The sequence below is a fragment of the Asparagus officinalis genome, chromosome 1 (genome assembly GCF_001876935.1).
Source record: "Asparagus officinalis chromosome 1, Aspof.V1, whole genome shotgun sequence".
Lineage (NCBI taxonomy): Eukaryota > Viridiplantae > Streptophyta > Magnoliopsida > Asparagales > Asparagaceae > Asparagus > Asparagus officinalis.
In genome coordinates this window covers 95,495,517-95,515,873 of record NC_033794.1, presented here as the reverse complement: position 1 = coordinate 95,515,873, position 20,357 = coordinate 95,495,517, and positions in this window count along the sequence as shown.

Genomic DNA, 20,357 nt, shown 5'->3' with positions numbered 1-20,357 from the left:
CACAAAATATGCATGATTCTAAATGCAATGTTTTTCAAACAGCAATAGTAATCATGAAATATGTGATTTCATATTATAAACATGAAAAAAACTCAAAACTATTATGTATATATATACTATATATAGTGGCATAGAAACCAAAACTTATGTATATATATATTAACATATATGAAAACCTATATAATATATATATATATATATATATATATATATTATATATAATAGTATATATATATATATATAGTATATATAGTATATATATGATAAAGATATATATATATATATATATAATATATATATATATATATATTATATATAATATATATATGAAGAATACCAATAAATGTGTGTGTAAATAGATATTGAGCTTAGAGTATATAACACACATAAATATAAAATCTAAGACTAAAATTAACCCAAGGGCTAGATGCTGATCTTCAATAAAAGCCTGCTTCTGAGGAAATCTCGCGGATGAAGCTTTAACTTGGATCTTGAACTTTGAATAGCAAGGCTTCACCGACATTCCGCCATCCTCATTTGGATATGATCGTTGAAGTTCTATTCCTTCCATCCTCCAACAACGTTGTTTGTCTACAATACATAGGAAAACACAAACACTAGACAAACAACATTAGTAGTAAATTGTTTGTAAATCATCATCAAAACAAGAAGGCCAACAATTGACACGAACCCATTCGTTAATTGGAGATCGAGAGGAGGATTCTGATGCTGGTCGTGGTGACAGATTAGCCACTTGGTGCTTTCTGAACTCCAGATCTGCTCCGTAACGGAGTCCGTCCACCTGATCCAAATCCTTGGCCAATTGGCGCGCGAGGCGTTGGCGTTTCCTTTGACGTGCTCTCTTTGATAGAATTGGCGCGCCTTCAGCAGTCGACTCCTTAATCGCGAAGGAGTTCAGATCTGCAAATTTGGCTTCATTGAACGCCGGTGGATCGTTGCAAGGTGCAACAGCAACAGCGGCGGAGAGATCGTCTTCTTGGATCTTCAGCTGCTATCAACCCACTGTGGTCGCCAGTTTGTTTGCGGTGAAAGTTGATGTTTCCATTGTTATCGAATCTATTATAACTTTAGTCGTTACAATAAACTCAAATGAAATAAAAAGTTGATCTTTTTATAAGATCTCCTTACACAATGAAAATAAAAAGTTTACAACTTTATCAAACAAACACAGAGATCGTTTATCGGTCTTCTGCTTGCGTGGGATCTTTGCTTGTGCCGGGGTTTATCCGTGGACCACCGTCGATCACATCTGATTGCTGAAAAATTGGGCAGAGCTTCGTCTATCCGCGAAAGGATCGAGAAAACCGTAGCTCTTATCTCGGCGAAGCGAGATAATCACTCTTCTTAAGATTACCGCAACGGGGTAATCCTAAGGAACGGATTCAGGAAACTATAGATCTGACGAATCTCTCTCTTTTGCGTTAAAGAACTCGATCCGATCTCTCCTCCTCCTCTCTGAAATCCGTGCACCTTCAGTCTTCAATCCGGCAGGGCTTCGCCAATTCTCCAAAATTCCAGCCCTTGAAAAATGAGGGCCTGAGGCTTGTATTTATAGGCCCGGGGGAGTTTGGAGCGGTTAAAACCACCTAAAGGCCTAAATCTACATTGGAGACACCCCAGGGTGTCTCCACTTGATCCGAGACACCCTAGGGTGTCTCGGTTTGGGCCGAGACACCCAAGGGTGTCTCGTTGGTCCGAGACACCCAAGGGTGTCTCGTTGGTCTGAGACACTCGTTATGGTGTATATATGTCCGCTTCCGCTGTAAATTCTTCGTCCGAACTCGGATTTGAGTGATTCGAAGTGTGTTGGAAAGCCGACAAGGAATTCTATCAGCTCCGATGGTTGGATCATCTGTAGAGTGAATGAGACACGAAGGGCATTGTTCCTTTTGTAAACATCACGAGGTTCCCGATTAGCCCGTACCTTCGTTAGTTCACGTAGTTCGTCGATTTACTTCAAGCGTTCATCGACATCAATCGAACTCCTGTGAACCGGATAGTGACGTTCATCGTCGTTCCTTAACACTGAGCTGTTCGTGAAGACCTATAGGTAATTTTCGATGCCTACAGATACAACAACAGAAATGATAAAGAAACGTGTAACTGGAAATCCAACAAAATCAATCAAATAACAAGTCAATCACGCAACTAGCGATCAGAAATCATCCAAGTAACAAGGTCATATAACTAGATGGACTTAATACTTAAAAATCTACAACAAGATACGTAGTACGTCGAGCGAAATAATCCAAACAAGGAAACCCTCATGTATATACCTTATATCTCAAATTATAGATAATTAAATATTAACCCTGATCTATGTATAAAAAGAAAATACAACTAGCCTACATCTCACAAGAAATCATACTTAGCCAAGAAACAAGGTCATGTAACTAGCCATCCTATAACAGGTCACTGATTCATATCTTACACAGAGTCAACGCTCATATCATCGGATAACTGACTGTTCATAAATCCCCTACGTGCATCCAAACTCGCGAAACGGTTCGGTGAGAGGACTACATGCAATATGATTTTGGCCTGGTTCGAACTCAAGCAAAACTCGGGTGACGAAACGATTTCACTGACCAAGTACGAAACGGTTCACTTGGCCCAACAAACTAACCCCAGTGTGAAACGGTTCACTGGTGCGAGTCTGGAAGATACATCAACAGCTTTATCCGATCACATGAACCATAACTTCACCATCCTAACTTTTCTCATTTTCTAAGTGTGTGTGTGTGTGTGTGTGTCACAAATCAGTAAAAACATGCATATAGTCTGGTTTCATCAAATATAACTATGGTTAAAGGTAAAATCAAAAACCGTGATTGTTTTGCACATGAAATGTCATAGTCCACAACTATCCACACAAAATCATAATTTACTTAAAAGCCAAAATAAATAATTCTTTTTACAAATAAATTCCTTTAAATCATCATAATTATCAAAAATATAATTCTTTTGTCGAAATAACTTAACAACTCAAAATGATCTTTTTTCGAAATAAATTAATTTAAATTATCTATTTTAATGATTATTCAAAACCAACTCCTTTTCCAAATGAAATAAATTAATTTAAATTATCTATTTTAATGATTATTCAAAACCAACTCCTTTTCCAAATAAATTCTTTCTCAACATAATTATTCTAAAAATAATCATTCAAAACCAACTCCTTTTCCAAATAAATTCTTTCTCAACATAATTATTCTAAAAATAATCTTTAAAATGATAATCTATTAATTCTTATCCTTACAATATCAGTTATTCTTATCTATCATCAAACAATCCACGTAGACAATTATATCACAATTAAAAAACTACAAGCAATCACAATACAGTCAAAATATGCATATAATGTATAATAAATCTTAAATTCAGATTTGAACAAGAGGGATCTTGCCTTAAAATCATGTGCAAGCCTCTGAAACAAACAACAAGCAATCCACAAGTATAAACAACACGTTCTTCCTTGCCACACGTCGATGATCTCGCCCTCGTATCAGTATTGTGCTTCACAAAGCTCTCAAAATTCATAAGAAAAAGATCTAGGGTTTTTGAGAGGAGAGGGTGGCTGCTAAGGTTCAGAGATATGATAAAAAAGAGGAATTTTCATAAAAAAAACATAGATATTTATAGAGACAAACCTGAAACAAATCCGTTTGACCCGAACCAGGAAACCTAATCTGACTGGGAAAATCATCTTTGGTATTTTGGCTATAACTTTCTCATCCAACCTCGGAATGAGATGATTTAAGATTTATTGGAAAGCTATTGAAGATACTTACAACTTTGGTCTTTTTAGTTTTCTAGATTCTAAATAAACCATTGTGTAAAACATAAAAACTCTTGACTAATCATTTTTTCCAGATTTCTCTTCGTGCATGTTTTGTGCATTTGCACTCATATATTCACAAATATACATTAAATTGATCTCAAATTAATTATTATCATACTCAAATATCAAAATATGTTATTTTTAAGCATAAAACATATTTATCATTATTTATCATGATTTTTTTTTAAATTTATGGGGTTTTACACTACGACTCCGCTCCTCACCTCGAGGAGATCTCCACTATCACAACCGGGTTTTCTACGCTCAGCCGAATAACGTTTACACCTCACACTCGGATTTCTAGTTCACCAAAAACTTTATAATCTCACACTCTTGTAATCTCACTTTACACCCTCTAAGTGTTGGTCTCTAGCCCGTATCTCCCTTAATTGTTAGCAATTACAACCTACCTCTAGGCATTACTATCAACCCCACTCCTCTTGGCATGACCCCGTCTCTCACCACACACTTCTCTCGGTGTACAAGTATATCACAAAGTGTTAAACACAATTAGGCTTATAATATAAATAAATTTGTTCTCTACAATGGATGAGAACACAATGTAGGCTCACTCTCTAAGTCACACTCCCCACAATTCTCTACAATGGATGAGAACACAATGTAGGCTCACTCTCTAAGTCACACTCCCCACAATCCAAATTATACTATGTATGAAATACAATAAGTCAATGTAGGCTCACTCTCTAAGTCACACTCCCCACAATCCAAATTATACTATGTATGAAATACAATAAGTTCAATAGGTTGTGTGTGAACAAAGAGTATAATCAAAACAAACTAAACTCAAATAAAATTCTAGTTTATGAAAATTATGAACAAAACAATAAATAGCTAGAAATAGAGTTTAGAAAAACTTCTCTATAGATCGAGAGAGAGAGAGAGAGAGAGAGAGAGAGAGAGAGATGAGTTTAAGCTCAAACACCAAAGATTATCTCCTGAAGACCTTGTGAAAATTTCTTCACAAACTAAACTCTTAAACACACTTTTAAAAACCCTTAAACAAACTTGTAAAACTCTTTAAATTTTTTTTCCTAGTTGCAATGAACCGAGGATATGTGGGGGTATTTATAAGAAACCCCAAATCCAAGAGAAAAAAACCAACAAAACCAACAAAAAGTCAAAAAAAAAATAAAAAACTAGAAAAAACTAGTCGTTACAGCATCAGTCGACTGACGGTTTTTATCAGTCGACTGATGAGCTGACCGTTAGAGGCGTTTTCCAGCTCATCAGTCGACTGACGGACCTTATCAATCGACTGATAACCTCATCAGTCGACTGGTCAGTTAACCAACAAAAAACAAAAACTTTTTGTTATTCCAGGTGATTTCTTCAGTCAACTGAACACATACATCAATCGACTGATAACACTGTATCGGCCTGATTAAAATAGTAAATCTAATTTTTAAACTATCTTTAAAAATAGCAAACAAATTCCAAAAATTATGAAACTGTAGAAAATGATTGTAGACATGATAATACACATGTTACAAAAACTGGTTTTCAAAAATCACCTCTCATTTGTAAGATATCATCATTTTGCAAATATGTCCAATACATGAAAACATGAGATACTTAAGATTTGATATTTTGACATAAATCAAATTTTAAAACTTTGTAAAATAATTTTATAGATTTAATGAAAGATATAAACTATTATTATTAAGTCTATAAACCAAAAACTAAATATTATACAAAAATGAAGTTTTGCACAATATGCATTTGACAAAATGATAAATATGAAACATGTATACATATGTAAACAAAAATATATGTTTCATATTTATATAAACTTGAAAACTATAAAACCAAAAACGTATATAATAAGGCTTGAACTTGAATCTTTAACTTGAATTGCAAGGCTTCACTCTACTATTCCACCAACCTCCATTAGATACGATCGTTGAAGCGTAATTCCATCCAACCTCTAACATCTTGTTTGTCTATAATAAATACAAAAATACAAACACTAGACAAACAATATTATTTATAAATTGTTTGTTAAACATCATTGTAGGTAATAAAAATTACATTTAAATCCTTATCAGAGAAGTTCAGAACAAAACTGCTAAAACCTCGCCCGAAATAGCAAAAAGGGGGAAAACACCGATAAAAAGGGGAAAACGCAGATATCTCCCAAACCGTAAGGAATTTGGCAAAACGGAGGAAGCGAACCGAAGCTGTAGACCCAAGTTATAGATAAAGTAATAGATAAAGGCTCTGTCTCGTCGAGATAGGCGATTTTCATATATAATTCGTCCAATTCCGACTTACGGTTTGAAAGTTACGGGCTATTCTTCGATCCATGCTCAGGAGCTCGCCTGCAGCTCGAATTTCGCCTGCACGATCAAGACCCAAGTCTGCCTGCACACCTGAGCTCGCCTGCAGACCCAGTTCATCTGCAAGCTCGCCTGCAGACCCAAGTTTGCCTATAGTCACAAGCTCGCTTGCACACTCGAGCTCGCCTGCAGACCCAGCTCGCCTGCAGACCCAAGTCTGCCTGCAGTCACAAGCTCGCCTGCAGACCCAGCTCGCCTGCAAGCTCGCCTGCAGACCCAAGTCTGCCTACAGTCCCAAGCTCGCCTGCAGACCCAAGTCTGCCTGCAGTCCCAAGCTCGCCTGCAGTCCCAAGCTCGCCTACAGTCCCAAGGTTCGCCCGATTGATGAAGTTTGTCTGATTTTCTGCAAGGTGCAACACGATCTTCGCATTCAGGCGTTACTACATGCAGCTATTACAAAAACATTTAAATCAATTGCTGTTACAATTATAATGATTTGTAACAGTCACATTGATTGTAGGTGACTCTTGAGCTGACTTTAGAGGCCTATAAATAGTGCCTCTTATGGCAGCTCTTGAAGAGATCTTGTATACACACAAAAATATATTAAGCTATTGTGTTGTTAATGGTGCAAAGTCTATGCCCGAAGGAACTGTTGTGCTACTGCTGCTGCAGAGCCTATGCCCGAAGGATTTTTGCCTAAACCGAAAGGTTTAAGTGATCGAGAAGATCTTTGCCTTGATCAAAAGGTCTTATAGATCGAGGAGATCTTGACAATACTTGGTTGGTGCACACCATTATATTGTACTGCTATTCTTAAAAGCAGTTTGACATTGGGATCCTTGCACTGAAGTAGGCCAAATATTGTTCTAAGTACAACGTTTCACAAACGCACAACAGTTAACTTAAAAAATTTAAAATTACAACACATCTATTTTTACTGTTTTATTCCAGATTTAACCACAATCTCCAACAATAGCTTGCACAATAATACATAATTACATTGCAATTGTTGATCCAAATGATAAACTACACACCGAATCTGATTTCATTGGAGATGTTGATGGTGGAGTGACAAACGATTCTGTCAACAATAAATTGACTTTACATAAACTCATCCCAAAGAGAGCAAACACGATTAATAAATTAGTGAAAGATGCTTAGAGATGAGATTGCTTGCAATGTGGGTTGACTAAATAAAATAAGAGTGTCACCATTGAGATCTAACTTTGAAATTTGTTAGTCCTTTTTTACTCATTCATTTACACTAAATTTAACTCTTTATTCTACTTTGGTTTTTTATGCTTTGCTTTTTCATGTACATAAGTTTATTTTTTCATTAATGTACTTTTGCTTTGTTTTTTTGTCCATGCTATATTACTTCTTATATTGATTTTATTGTGTTTATAATGGCTAGCAACAAAATCCTTAAATGAGGTTGATAAACACAAAGGCAAGGATATAGTTTCATCTCAATCAACACAGGCAGTGCCCCTAGCTAGCAGTGGGTTTTTCCCATATAAGTCTTTCCATTTTAGATAGCCACCTAATGCCTTCTTATGATGTATATGCACTATCAATCAGGGCCATTTGTGAACACGCTCAATTCTCCTATTTTGTATCAACAATTTTAAGACCCATATACTAGTGAAGTACAACTATCTCCCGCTGAGGTCATGACTCAACTCTAAAATCAGGTTGCAACAAAAGGGGGTTCATAGAAGAAGGCATAAAACCCCCCCATTAAATCCAAAGAAAAAGAGAAAAGTTTTCTCAACAAAGAAAAGAAGTGAGGAAGGCAGTTCCCTAGTCAGCAAACATTTATTTTGGGAGTCTCGTTATGACGATGAGCTCATTACATTTCTTACCAACTTGGCATAACCTAGTTACAAGCCGATACAAAACTTTTAAGAGAACCATATTTAACATGACCGCCACATACATCAATAATATATTTAACACTAAATTTAAATAGGAGAATGTGATACATCAAATCAAAATCTTATGTACTAGAATCTGTGACATAGAAACTTGTCGTAATCTTAATAGTGCTAGATGTGATGATAGTACCAAGTCTGTCATTATGAACGTGGAATGTTTGGATATGTTAATGAAGGTAAATGATTTGAACTTATCTATGTATTTTTTTATATGTATTATCTCATTTTCATTCGATTAATACAAGTATAGTTTTACAAGACAAGAAAAATAGTACTTTTAAGCTTAGAGAATGCGTCAATAAGCCCTTAGCGCACTATGAAGATCTTGCCATTATCATCGGGGATGATAAAACTAGAGGAGACTATGCTAATGATACTTTTAAAAGTTTAGTCATCATGAGTCCATTAGTATTAGAAACAATGATGGTTCACCTTTGCCTACTGATTAATTATATATTACTTCAATTACTAACATTTTATGCATAAAAGTCCTTTTACTTTTCTTTTTTAATATATATTCAAAAAATTAGGATTATTACAATACTCAACTTTAGAAAATAATAAATATGTCCAATGCACTAACACTATACTAGTATTTTAAAAATTATACAAATGCGAAACCAGTGTGAATAGCCATCAGGAACACGTTTCTCTTTGAAAAAAAATTCATTGTGATTATGTGGGACCTCAAAAATTTTCCTCCAGCCAAAATCTCTCTTAATCAAAACATTAGTGTCAGCCGCCCAGCCACTTTAGTTGACTTTAGGAAAATCGGTGGCCGTTTTCTTTGAAGAATTAAAAAGGATGTGGGTCCCACAATAAATTATTATTAGTGGCGGGTTCTACTAATAATATTTTATTTGTACATAGTATTTTCCCAAAAACTATAAATAGACCCAAAACTCTTAAGAAAAAATTCATCCCAAAAACAACTCCTCTCATAGAAGAGTAAGAGAGAAAACATAGAGAGTTTGTGAGAGTTCTTGGAGTGTATCTTGATCAAGAGAGTATTCTCTTTGATCCAATTCTTTTGGAATATAAAAGAACTGGGCATCGTCATTGTACCGTGGAGTACCTCTGAAGGATTAAACCACGTATATCTGTGAGTACTGTGATTGATTTTATGCATTTATTCTTTATATTTCATCTTCATTCGAGGCGTTCTTATTAGTGTGTATCCTAACAATTGGTATCAGATCCTGACCTAGAGTATATATATCTGCTTATCGTATGCTCTGTGGCTACCACTAAAAATGGATCCTCCATATTAGAAAATAAGTTAGATTATTATTTACTTTTTTAATGCACTAGGCACTATTTACGAATATAACACTATTCACCAGTACGGTACTATTTACAAGTAATATTACTATTCACAAATACGGTTCGGGAAAGACGTAATCTTTCACCATGGGATCTACAGTTAAAGATAACAGGCTTCGAATTGAGAAATTCGACAACCAAAATTTTAGGTATTGGAGAATGTAAATAGAAGATTATTTGTACTAAAAGGATCACTTCCTACCTGATAATGACATTTTATTACACTTTTATACCCTCATTATCTATTTTATATGAATAAATACATCACTAATAATTATTTTTATCTTTAATTGCAGGTTAATAGCGAATAAATCTCAAACTCTCATCTCTCAACAAAAAACCATTATTTAAATGAAGAAATGAAGCAAAGAAGTCCATTGGAAAATTAATTTCCAAATTATCCAAAAGCCCAAGCTTAGAAGAAGGATTAAAGCCCAAGAAATGCCAAAACCAAAACCAAAATGCATGAAGAAATCAAGAAGCCCAAAAGATCAAGATGCCAAAAGCCCAACACAAGAGGATCTGCGGACAGCACAATGAAGAAGTGCTGACATCGATGCCAGCATCGATGAGGGCATCAATGCCAGCATCGATGCCTGTATCGATGCCAGCATCGATGCCCCTATCGATGCTGGCATCGATACCCTGCGCAGTTTGTTACAAATCTATGGCTGATTTTTGTTATTTTTGGATAAGATTTCAATCCAATGGCTATCATTTACTGATGTTTACTATAAATAGGGGTAGAGAGTGAGGGGTTAGAGGTGTGAAAATTTTTGTAACTCTTTTTGAAGAGGAGGGTTACTCTTAATTGAGAAGGCCTTCTAAATTTGTAACTTTTTGTTACAATTAATAATAATAATTTTTTTACTACTTTAAATATTTCTTTTCTTTGTTGGATGATGAAGATGGAGATGAAGAATTATTTAGAGGTTTGCATTTCTTTTCTTTTTCTCTTTTATTTCTTTTTTTATTGCTTATTAGTTTAGATTTATTTCTATGCTTATAGTTAGATTTTATTTTCTTGTTAAATAGCCAAGAGGCTAGAACCCTCTTGTCTTAGATTTATTTCATGCTTATAGATTAGATTTATTTCATGCTTATAGAGTAGATTTATTTTCTTGCATTTAATTCTTGCAATTTATTTTGTAGTTTAGAATTTATAATTTATTTTATAGTTAGATTTTAATTTCTTGCACTATTCACCTTGAGGCTAGAACCCTCTTGGGTTTAGTTTTTCTTTTTGTTTATTTTTATTTTGTTTGATTCGTCTTTAGGCTAGAACCCTATAGGGAATCACCCTTTTCTAAGAAGTGGGTTCAATTTTAGATTACCCATATCTATAATTGAATCCACCATATTTAATTTCTTGTATTTTCTTTTATTCTTGAATTTTATTTTTCATTCTTCATTTTTTATTTGTTTCTTGATTTTTTTTCATTCTTCCTTCTTGCCTTGTTGATCACATTTATTTTTTACTCACATCCACTCTCAAAAACATTGATTTACACACTATCACGTTCACTCTCATTATCTCTCCACAATCACATTCACTCATCACTTCTATTTGTCACGCACACAACATAAGAACCGATTTTATATTTTCTCCTACAAAACACCTTCCTCGTGGATCGATATCTTTATACTATAACTTGACACAGTTGTTCACTTGCAATATTTTTGGTACATGTTTATGCCGCATCAAGTTTTTGGCACCGTTGCCGGGGAGGGTGCTTAAGTAGGTTTTAATTATTTTGGTTCTTTAACTTGTGTGTTTATTGTGAAGGAAACGCTTGGAGCTTGAAGATCGCGGATTGGAGAACTTGGATTTGAAGATTTGCTTTCGGGTAAGTCTTCTTTCTAGCATTTTCAATTCCACCCCTTGTAGTTAACTTCACAATTAGAGACAATTAGGATTAAAAAAATTATTTTTTTTGACCATAATAAAATCCATCTTTCACTTGAACATTAACTAACAAGATAATAAACTCAAACAATGTTCTCCCTTCTCATAGTTGTTTGATTGTTAACCCTAATAAAAAAATATATAAAGATTTTTTTTCATCCTTTTTAGTCGCTTTTAATTTCTAGGGTTGCATTTCATATAATGTAGGAATTCACCAAAGTGATTGTAGCACTTGATTTGGTACACACTTAAAACATTCTTAAGGGTAAAACCCCTAATCAAGATAAGGTAAGGGATTTCATCACCCTTTCCTTAGACCACAAATCACTAATTCCTTACTTCACAAACTCAAACCTTCTAAAACTCATTAAACGTTGGTCCCTAAGGACACGAGCTCAATAAGGAACAAGAAATCCTTAAGTGAACCGGTTTAAGTTTTCTCAGATTTGTTGGTGTTTAAGGCAAGGTTTAGGGGTTGTGTAAAGCGCTCCGTAAGGAAAGAGGTACTTAATTGATCTTTAATCACCCTCTAGTACTATTCTTACCTGGCTAACTACCTGGGTAAAACTTTAATCTTTTCACTATATGAGTTTTTGGTTAGGAGCTGGTCTAGTTGAGTTAGGCTAACCCTAGAATTAGAGTGATTGAAAAGTAATTGTTTTGATTTGTTTTAGTTAGGATTTTTCTTTTTCTTCTCTTAAAAAAAACTAATTTTCTTTCTTTCTTGAAAAAAAATTATAAAAAGAAGTTGTTTTGGTGTATGCAAACTTGGGTTAGGGATAATTCTCATCGTTTAATTCGTGTTGAACCAATCCAAGAAATGGTAAATCAACCCGTTCTTCAAGATATGTGTTACCCCACCAGAAATGTAATTCCATCTTGCATAAGGCTCCCCGAAGCAAATGGAGAAAATTTTGAGCTTAGACCGCATTACATAAACATGCTTCCCAAATTCCTTAGAAATGAAACAGAAGATGCATATATTTTTATTTTGGAATTTGAGGAAGTGTGTATTATGATTAAAATGAGGGAAAAATTTTCAAAACAGACCTATTTGATTTTTTATTTGCAAAAAACGACCCATTTTCAAAATATTTGTAAAAACCGACCTGGTTTCAGCCCCGACGCTGAAACCAGGTCGGTTTTTAAAAAGAAAGTTCCGAAACTTCACGGGACTTCAAGTCCCGTAAAGTTTAGCAGCCATTTAGTTAAACCACTAAACTTCACGGGACTTGAAGCCCCGTGAGGTTTCAAGGTTAAAAATGACTTCCGTGAAGTTTTCCCAATCATCATCTTCTGGAAAACGAACCCATCCAAATCAAAGCCAAGCTCTCGTTCTAAAGAGTCACAACAAAAAAAAAGGAAAGAAAAGAGCAGCTATATATACAAATCTTGTTGTATCCAACACAGCAACCAATCCGACCAAATTCCTGCATTTTTTCTCCGTCTCCTCCAATGGCGGATCCAGTCGAAGCCGCCTCCAGTCGAAGCTGTAGGCGGATCCAGTCGAAGCCCCAAGCAAGAAGGACTGTTTAAACCTGGGTTAAAAACTAAGTAGGATAAAAATCCTTTTGGAAGAACCTGGGATCTCTCAAGCGATTCCACATCCGATGCTTAGTTTATGGATAAAAATCCTTTTGGAAGAACCTGGGTTAAAAACTAATGAGAGGGATCTCTCTTCTATTTTCTTTTGTTTTTCTTTTTTTTTGGATTTATGACAGCCCTCTTACGAATGAATTGGAGAAGAAGCAGAAGGAAGAGGAGAAGAGACTCAAAGAAGAGGAGAAGAAAAAGAAGATTTGTGTTCTAATCAGCCATCATCACCCCTTCATCATCCCAAAGCACCTGACCTCCGCCCAAACCCCCTCATCGTCCTCCACTCCGCCCAGACCTGCTCGTGAAGTTGAAAAAAATTGAGTTTTGAAACTTCATGGGAGTTCAACTCCCGTGAAGTTTTTGAAAAAACTAATCTTCATGGGAGTTCAACTCCCGTGAAGTTTAAAAATACACTAAACTTCACGGGAGTTGAACTCCCGTGAAGTTTCGAAATTTTTTTAACAGAAACCGACCTGGTTTCAGCGTCTGGGCTGAAACCAGGTCGGTTTTTACAAATATTTTAAAAGTAGGTCGTTTTTTGCAAATAAAAAATCAAATAGGTCGGTTTTGAAAATTTGTCCTTAAAATGAGAGAATTAACCGAAGATGTGATTAAGCTTAGATTTATTCCATTTGCTCTTAAGGATAAAGCTAAAAAATGGTTGTACAGCTTACCGACAAATTCCATCTCAACTTGGGATGAATTTGTCACCGTTTTTCTTAAGAAATTTTTCCCTATTCATAAAACGGTAAAGCTTAGGAACAGCATTCAAAACTTTAAAATTATCCCGGGAGAACCTTTTTGGAAGTATTTTGACCGATTTAAAGATCTTCTCATCAAAAATGGCGATTGTGCCAAGTCATATATGAGGGATTGGACTATTCTTCAAAAACATCTTTAGAATCGATGTGTCAGGGAGATTTTATGAGGAAAAACACAGATGAAGATTAGGAATTTCTAGAGAGTTTATCCGAGAAAACAATACAGTGGGAACACTGTGATGACAGGATTTCATCAGTCCTCAATTCTAAGTCTAGTGGTCCTTCCTTGGAGTCAAACATTGCTTCTGAAGCGAAGATGGCGACGATTCTATGGAGGTTAGAAGCTTTAGAAGTTAAGGAACGAGCTCCAGCTCAAATAAATCATGTTTCTGCCCAAGGATGTCATAATTGTCAGTCTCCTACCCATGTTTTAGAGGAATGCCCTCTCCTAGGAAATAATCAGCCATTAGGACAGATGAACGCTACATTCCAGCATCCTAGAAATGATCCATTTTCTCCAACCTACAATCCAGGTTGGAGAAATCATCCCAACTTTGCATGGAATCAAGGAAATTCTCACGGAAATCAAAACTTCATTCCCACGTCGAACCAACGATTCCCTAGGGGAAATACACTTCCATTCAACGCACCAAACAATTTTAATCTTCAATGAATATGAGCCATTGGATTTGTCTTGAGCCCCAAGCAACAATCTTCACCTTTGAATTTGCTTTTTGTTCTTCTCTAGCTCAACCATAAGAGGCCCATATGATTTATTTGATTTTCAAAATTAAATCAAGAGCAGCTGGTCCATGAAGAATTCAAGAATGATTGATGGCCCATTCAATCCACATTTCATTTGAGAAAATCAACAACCGGCCCATGAAGAAAATTCTACAGCAACAAGATTGAAAACTAAGTCCGGTCTTCATTTGATTAAAATCAAAATATAGTCTGCAGCCTTCATTTGATTTTTCAGCTGCAAGCAATCAAATTTGATCAAGTACAGCACATTTCATTTTTGCTTTTGAGTCCGGTCCATCCAATTCAAATCTGCAGCAAATCAATTTCCAGCCCAATGTCCAAAGTCCGGCCTACTTTGGTATTTGATAATGTAAATCAAATTCGGTCATTTGAATCCAGCAGCCGGTCTTTGAGTCCAAAAGCCCACAGTCCATTAACCCTCCTCAGATGACCAAGAACCTGAACCGGAACCTGAGCCTGCTTTTGATAGGTTTAGACCAGTTGTTCCTTTTCCAGATAGACTCAGGCTTAGGAAACACTCCCCTCAAGAGGAGAAAATCATAGAAACATTCAAGCAGGTTAAAGTCAATATTCCTCTCTTAGATGTAATTGAACAAATTCCATCTTATGCCACAGTCCATTAAAATGATTTCAACTCCAAATCAAATCCGGCCCAATCACTCAGCAGTCCATTCATTTATTTTTCGGAAATTTTAACAATGCAGCCGGCCCAACAATCAAGTCCACATTTCATGTGGTTTCCAAGCCAAGTTCGGTCATTTGAATTAATTCAAATCTTTGCATAAAAGCCCACTTCATTCTACTATTTGCATCCATGTCCAAGCATAGCTTCCTTGGTGTATTTTTTTATTGATGGGCTTTGGGCCTTCAAGGAGCTTGATTTTGTGGCTTCTAAAATGCTACAAAATAGAGAAGAGAGATTTTTAAGGGGTTTTTACATTTAATAATATTTATTTATATTTTCATTTAATTATGTGCAAACTAAACTAATAACACTTATTAATGGTATATTTATTCATGTAAAATAGATAATGAGGGTATAAAATTGTAATAAAATATGATTATCAAATACCCCCACACCTAAACTTTTGCTAGTCCTCTAGCAAAGAAAAGAAAATCCTAACTCACTTTCGTAGGAATCGCGGTTGTATTTAGCGCATACAACAAGCCTTTAAACTCCTAGGTTACCCTAGTGGACGAGTTGTAGTCTCGTGAGGGTTTGCAGTGAATATACCCACAAAATTCGGTCAAATTGCCAAGTTAAATAAGTCAGTGAATAAAGTCAGTAAATAACTAAATTCACTTGATAACTTTTAGATAATCTAATTGGAGCCAGTTATCACTCAAGAAAACATTTTTATATATAACTCTAAGGTATATTTTCAAGAAAATCTTCTCATTGTAGCAATTCAAAACCAAGCCAAACTTAGAAATTTAATTTAAAAGTTTTGAAAAGAACATGCTAACTCTTTGTTTTAAATAATTTTCAAGTTGCTTGATTTAAAATATTTTCCAAGACCATATATACAACTATAAAACATTTATTAGTTTTTTTATTTTTAAACCAAGCCAAACTTAGAAATTTAATTTAAAAGTTTTGAAAAGAACATGCTAACTCTTTGTTTTAAATAATTTTCAAGTTGCTTGATTTAAAATATTTTCCAAGACCATATATACAACTATAAAACATTTATTAGGTTTTTTTTAATTAATTTTTTTAACTCTTTTTTCATCCTTGGTGATTTTTTTCTACTTTAACGGGCTTTCTAAGTGACCATTTAACGAGTTTTGGGCCAATGGATCCCAACCCAAATGGGCTTAGGTCATTAAGTATGGAAATACTCCTTGGGCTTAATTACTCGGTCAGCTTAGGCTTTATAAGATAGAATCACCTAGAATTCAAGAGTATTATATTTTTTTTCTTTTTGGTGCCCATTTTTCGCACTCTTCTTTTACAATTTTTTTTTGTATATGTATATATATTTTGAAAAATATGTAAATCAAGACACTTTGAAAAATTATTTTCAACTCTAAGTTAGGCATGCAAAAATTTCATTATTTTAAATAAAAGTCCAAGTTAAGGCTTATGTAAAGTATACTACTTTGAAAATCATTTCTTAAGAAATTTATTTAGAGTTATCATAAAAAGTGAACTTAAATAAATAACCAACTAGGGATTAGAAAATTTCAAATTTATTAAATAAATCAATTATTACATAACTCTATCAATTTCTTTTTTTTTCTTTTTTTTCTTTTTTTTTTAACAACTGAATAAGAAACTCTCAAATGAGAGAAGAATAAATTCTTTTTATTATTCTGAAATAAACAAAATAAACAATGTAGAATGAAATATTCAACATGAAGAGTTCATGTTCTACATTGAATCCTACCTTATTGCTGAAAATTCTCCCACGGATTTTAAACAATTTCAACATGATATACTCAATAATGTACTAAAATTCTAAGTATTCTGGGGTGTTCAATGATTTTTGCAACAAGGTAAGGTATGTATTATTGGTGTCATGCATTTTGTATTTCTTAATGAACTTAGACTCTTGTACTGTGAAGTTTTGTTTTCTAACAACCAATTCTTCTGTGAAGTTCTGAAAATTTGGTTGTTGATTATTCTCCAAGAATCTAAGTTCATCAAGAAAGAGTTCTTCAAAATTTAATTCAAAGCAGCAAATGTTTAACACAGTTTTATTATTCTCAAGGACCTGATCTGCTTCTTCTAAAAATTCTAACTCTTCAACAAAAATTTCCTCAAAACTCAAATCAGACTCTTCTTCTTCTTCTTCTAATCTTTCTTGATTGTAGTTTATTTCTAGAGGCTGATTATTTGGTTGGTCCCCTGGATTAAAAATGTTGAGATCAGCAGTCAAATTCCCAAAGGACAGCTTCATTTGACCAGTTCTACAGTTGATGAGAGCATTAGAAGTGGCTAAGAACGGTCTTCCTAAGATGACAGGTGTCTGTCCTTTGGGATTGGAAACAGGCTGTGTTTCCAAGACTACAAAATCTACTGGAAAAATAAAATCTCCAACCTTAATCAGAACATCCTCTAACTCACCCATAGGGACCTTGACAGATCTATCAGCCAACTGTAAGGTGCATTTAGTTGGGTTCAGTACACCTAGACCCAATTGCTGATAGACTGAATATGGAAGCCAATTGACACTGGCCCCTAAGTCTAAAAGCGCCTTATCAATGTGAGTATTACCAATGATACATGAAATGATGGGGGAACCTGGATCTTTACGTTTCAACGGTATGGGATTTGATAGCATTTCACTGATATTGGCAGCTAAAAAGACTTTCTTTGGAACATTTATTCGCCTCTTCTTAGTGCACAATTCTTTTAAAAATTTAGCATAAGATGGAATTTGTTCAATCACATCTAAGAGAGGAATGTTGACCTTAACCTGCTTAAATGTAGCATTTCACTGATATTGGCGGCTAAAAAGACTTTTTTTGGAACATTTATTCTCCTCTTCTTAGTGCATAATTCTTTTAAAATTTTAGCATAAGATGGAATTTGTTCAATCACATCTAAGAGAGGAATGTTGACCTTAACCTGCTTAAATGTTTCTAGGATCTTCTCCTCCTGAGGAGAGTGTTTCCTAGAACTGAGTCTATCTGGAAAGGGAGCAACCGGTCTAAATCTATCAAAAGCAGGCTCAGGTTCGGATTCAGGTTCTTGGTCATCTGAGGGGAGTGATTGTTGAATAGATTCATCAGAAGGAGAAGGAGAAGGAATTTGTACAGGATCAAGAGTTTGACTTGGAGGAGTTCTCACTTGATTATCGACCTGTCTACCTGACCGAAGTGAATGGATTTGTTCGGTTGATTGCATGAAGGAATTCAGCGTGCTAGACATTTGAGTCAACATATTCGTGGTTTGAGTAGAGGCCTTAATTATGGTTTCTAAACCCCTTTCTAAGACATTGAGACGTTTATCCTAATCTGGATTGTGAGGAGTCTGAATTACAGCTTGATGAAGAGAAGACTGATTTTGATACGGCAGATTGGGTTGTTGAAATTGTGAATGAGAATTGAATGGAACTGTGTTTCCCCTAGGAAAATGTTGGGTCGAAGCGGGAGTGAAGTTTTGAGTTCCGGGAGAATTTCCTTGATTCCATGCAAAGTTGGGATGATTTCTCCAACCTGGATAAAATTGTGAATGAGAATTGAACGGAACTGTGTTTCCCCTAGGAAAATGTTGGGTCGAAGCGGGAGTGAAGTTTTGAGTTCCCGGAGAATTTTCTTGATTCCATGCAAAGTTGGGATGATTTCTCCAACCTAGATTATAGGTTGGAGAAAATGGATCATTTCTAGGGTGCTGGAATGCAGCGTTCATCTGTTCTAATGCGTTGTTATTTCCTAGGAGAGGGCATTCCTCTGAAACGTGGGTAGGAGACTGACAATTGCGACATCCTGGGAAAGAAACATGATTGAGTTGAGCTGGAGCTCGTTCCTTAATTTCTAAGGCTTCTAACCTCCGCAGAATTGTCGCCATCTTCGCTTCAGAAGCAATGTTTGACTCCAAGGAAAGACCGCTAGACTTAGAATGGGGAACTGATGAAACCCTGTCATCACAGTGTTCCCATTGCATTGTTTTTTCAGAAAGACACTCTAAAAACTCCCACGCTTCATCAGCATTTTCCCTTATAAAATCCCCGTGGCACATTGATTCTAAGGAAGTTTTTGCAGAATAATCTAATCCCTCATAAATTATTTGGCACAATCGCCATTTTTCTAAACCGTGATGAGGACATTGGATGAGAAGATCTTTAAATCGGTCAAAATACTTCCAAAAAGGTTCTTCCGGGATAATTTTAAAATTCATGATGCTGTTCCTAAGCTTTACCGTTTTATGAATAGGAAAAAATTTCTTAAGAAAAACGGTGACAAATTCATCCCAAGTTGAGATGGAATTTGTTGGTAAGCTGTACAGCCATTTTTTAGCTTTATCCTTAAGAGCAAATGGAATAAATCTAAGCTTAACCGCATCTTCATTTAATTCTCTCATTTTAATCATAATACACACTTCCTCAAATTCCGAAATAAAAATATATGCGTCTTCTGTTTCATTACCAAGGAATTTGGGAAGCATGTTTATGTATTGCGGTCTAAGCTCAAAATTTATTCCATTTGTTTCGGGGAGCCTAATGCACGAGGGGATTGCATTCCTAATGGGATAGCACATATCCTGAAGAACTGGTTGATTTGCCATTTCTTGGATTGGTTCAACACGGATTAATCGATGTGTATTATCCCTAATCCACTGTTACATACACTAAAATATTTCTTTTTATTTTTTTATATTTTTTTTAAAGAAAAGAAAGAAAATTAGTTTTTTTTATGAGAAGATAAAGAAAAAGAAAAATCCTAACTAAAACAAATCAAAGCAATCACTTTTCAATCAACTCTAATTCTAGGGTTTAGCCTAACTCCACTAGACCAGCTCCTAACCAAAAACTCCTACAGTGAAAAGATCAAAGTTTTACCCAGGTAGTTAGCCAGGTAAGGATAGTACTAGAGGGTGATCAAAGATCAATTAAGTACCTCTTTCCTTGCGGAGCGCTTTACGCAACCCTTAAACCTTGCCTTAGACACCAACTAATCTGAGAAAACTTAAACCGGTTCACTTAAGGATTTCTTATTCCTTATTGAGCTCGAATCCTTAGGGGCCAACGTCTAATGAGTATTAGAAAGCTTGGGTTTATGTAGTGAGGAATTAGTGATTTGTGGGCTAAGGAAAGGGTGATGAAATCCCTTACCTTATCTTGATTGGGTTTTGCCCTTAAGAATGTTTTAAGTGTGTGCCAAATCAAGTGCTACAATCACTTTGGTGAATTCCTACACTATATGAAATGCAACCCTATGAATTAAAAGCAACTAAAAAGA